The sequence below is a fragment of the Lolium perenne genome, chromosome 6 (genome assembly GCF_019359855.2).
Source record: "Lolium perenne isolate Kyuss_39 chromosome 6, Kyuss_2.0, whole genome shotgun sequence".
Classification (NCBI taxonomy): domain Eukaryota; kingdom Viridiplantae; phylum Streptophyta; class Magnoliopsida; order Poales; family Poaceae; genus Lolium; species Lolium perenne.
Window position 1 is genome coordinate 141,416,777 of NC_067249.2, and position 3,382 is coordinate 141,420,158.

The following is a 3,382-nucleotide window of genomic DNA, read 5'->3' on the forward strand; positions in this document are numbered from 1 at the left end:
TGTTATTCATTATGCTAGTAAAACTCTTGATGCTGCTCAAAGAAATTATGCTACTACTGAAAAGGAATTGTTAGCTGTACTCTTTGCTTGTGATAAGTTTAGATCTTATATTGTTGATTCAAAAGTTACTATACATACTGATCATGCTGCAATCAGATACCTTATGCAAAAGAAAGATGCTAAGCCGAGGCTTATTAGATGGGTACTTCTGTTGTAAGAATTTGATTTACATATTGTAGATAGGAAAGGTGCTGATAATCCTGTTGCTGATAATTTGTCTAGATTGGAAAATATTGCTTATGATCTTGTTCCTGTTAATGATAGTTTTCCAAATGAACAATTGGCTGCAATAAAGGTAAGTTCGCGAGATAGTCCTTGGTATGCTGATTATGCTAACTTTATTGTTTCCAAGTACTTGCCTCCAACCTTTTCAGCTCAGCAAAGGAGGAAATTCTTTTATGATTTGAGGCATTATTTCTGGGATGACCCACATTTATATAAAGAAGGAGTGGATGGTATTCTGCGAAGATGTGTTCCCGAATATGAACAACAAGAGATATTGAGTAAATGTCATGGTAGTGCTTATGGAGGACATCACGCCGGAGAAAGAACCGCGCAAAAGGTTCTGCAATCAGGTTTTTATTGGCCAACTCTCTTCAAAGATGCAAGGAAGTTTATTTTATCTTGTGATGAATGCCAAAGGGTTGGTAATATCTCTAGATGCAATGAAATGCCGATGAATTATACTCTTGTTATTGAACCGTTCGATTGTTGGGGATTTGACTTCATGGGACCTTTTCCCTCTTCAGAAGGTAACACTCATATACTTGTTGCTGTTGATTATGTTACTAAATGGGTGGAAGCCATACCTACAAAAAGTGCTGATGGTGAGACCTCTTTAAGAATGCTTTTAGATATTATTTTTCCTAGATTTGGAGTTCCTAGATATATTATGACTGATGGAGGTTCTCATTTTATTCATGGTGGTTTTAGAAAAACTCTTGCTAAATATGGTATTAATCATAGAATTGCTTCCGCTTATCATCCTCAAACTAGTGGGCAAGTAGAATTATCAAATAGAGAGATTAAATCTATATTGGAAAAGACTGTTAATAAAACTAGAAAGAATTGGGCTAGTAAATTGAAGGATGCACTATGGGCTTATAGAACTGCTTATAAAAATCCCATGGGAATGTCACCTTATAAAATGGTTTATGGAAAAGCTTGTCATTTACCTTTAGAACTAGAGCACAAAGCTTATTGGGCAGTTAGAGAAGTAAATAAAGATCCTAAACTTGCCGGTAATAAGAGATTGCTGCAATTGAGTTCTTTAGATGAATGGAGAAGTGAAGCTTATGAAAATGCTAAACTCTTTAAAGAGAAAGTTAAAAAATGGGATGATAGAAGGATTATCAAAAGAGAGTTTAATGTTGGGGATAAAGTCCTATTGTATCGGTCTCGTCTCAGATTCTTTGCAGGGAAATTACTCTCGAAATGGGAAGGAACATATGTTGTTGAGGAGGTGTATCGCTCAGGAGCAATTAAAATTAGCTCTCTTCAAGGCAATGCCACACAAGTGGTGAATGGACAAAGACTTAAGCATTATATCTCAGGTGATTCTTATAATGTTGATGTTGATATTATTCGAGTGGAAACACCGGAGGCTTTCATCAAAGGACAAATTGACAGTCCGCCAGAACTCGACTTTGAATAGGTAACAGTACTGGTAATGAAAAGTTCGCAATTTACTTTCCGAACAATGTTTTTGCTATTTTTGGAAAATATGAAAAATTACGAGATCGAAACGGAGTGGAGGAGACGCACGAGGGCGTGTCGCCATAGGCCGGCGCGGGCCCCAGCCAGGCCGCGCCGCCCTATGAGCTGGCCGCCTCGTCGCCCCTTTCCGACTCTGGTTCGACCTGGTACTTTCCTTATGTCGTGAAAATTTTTGCTATATAATCCCCCGGACCCCTGGAGGTCCGTATATCGTTTTCTCGACGTGTTTTGTTTCGAGATGTTTCTGCCAGGATTTGTTTTCGGTCTAGAAGCACCATGGTCTCCAAGAACAAGGGCAAGGAGCTTCCGGATGAAGATAATCAAGATCTTGAGTGGAAAGAGGAGAACAAGAGCGTCAAGGAGGAAGATGAAGAAGAGGTGGAGGAAGACTCGCGTGCACACCAGCGTGCTACCGTCGCAAGCGTCAAGGTGGTGGACAACCCCTTCAGTGCAAACAAGAGCGCAAGAATTCGCACCGGAGGAGGGGTTCCACGTCATTACCTAGCTCCGAAGACATCTTTCTCAGGCACTCACCATCCCTTCCGCAATCTAATTTTCAATAATCAAATTGAAAGGATTCCCAGGGCAGCATTGCCTAGCAATTGGGATATAGATAGTTCTAACACTGCAGGAAGGATGAAGCCTGAGGGTGAAGAGTGGGGAAATAACTCCAAGAGTTGGGACTCGCCGTCGGCCATACTTCTTAACCGCGTCGAGCACAATTCGGAGATGATTCGCAACCTCACGTACAAGATTGATGAGCTTCAGGAGCTTGTTGAGAAGCTTGTCAGGAATTCATCACCACCATTGCCAAAGGAGTAATTCATCATCAGTATTGGCATCCCCTTGGTTTGTTCCAAGCTTGGGGGAGTGCCGCGGTATCACATCATCACTATCTTTTACTTTTTACTGTCAAGTAGTGTCATATCATGAGTAGGGAAGTTATCATATAAGATGGTTTGCAGTTTGGAAGTATCTCTCCTTTATTTAGTCGTCTATGTATCCCTTGGTGTGAGTTATCGTTATGGAATATTAATGAGAAGTCTTATCATTTACATATTGCACATCTTATTTTAGTTTGCAATTTCTATTATATGATTTATCTTGTTGTTAGTATTGGTATCACTTTGGGAGCATTGAATAAATCTATTTGGTTTTGGCAAACTTAGCATTGGTCAATAGCAACAACACTTTGAGGTTTAAATAGAAAAGAGAAATACATGTAGTTGTTTCATTGTCTTTCTTTCTTGTTAGCTCATAGCCTATTATTCTGAAGTTAAAACTGTTTGTGCTTATAAGGAAGATGCATGATTATTTCTATCACATGTATATTTGTTTGCTTCCTTCAACTCTTGTGCTTGCTAATTAACCTTGCTAGCCAAAGACCTGTACTGAGAGGGAATACTTCTCGTGCATCCAAACCTTAACCCAAACCTATGTCATTTGTGTCCACCATATCTACCTACTACATGGTATTTCCTGCCATTCCAAGTAAATACTTCGTGTGCTACCTTTAAATAATTCAAAATTTACTATCTCTTATTTGTGTCAATGTTTTATAGCTCATGAGGAAGTATGTGGTGTTTTATCTTTCAATCTTGTTGGG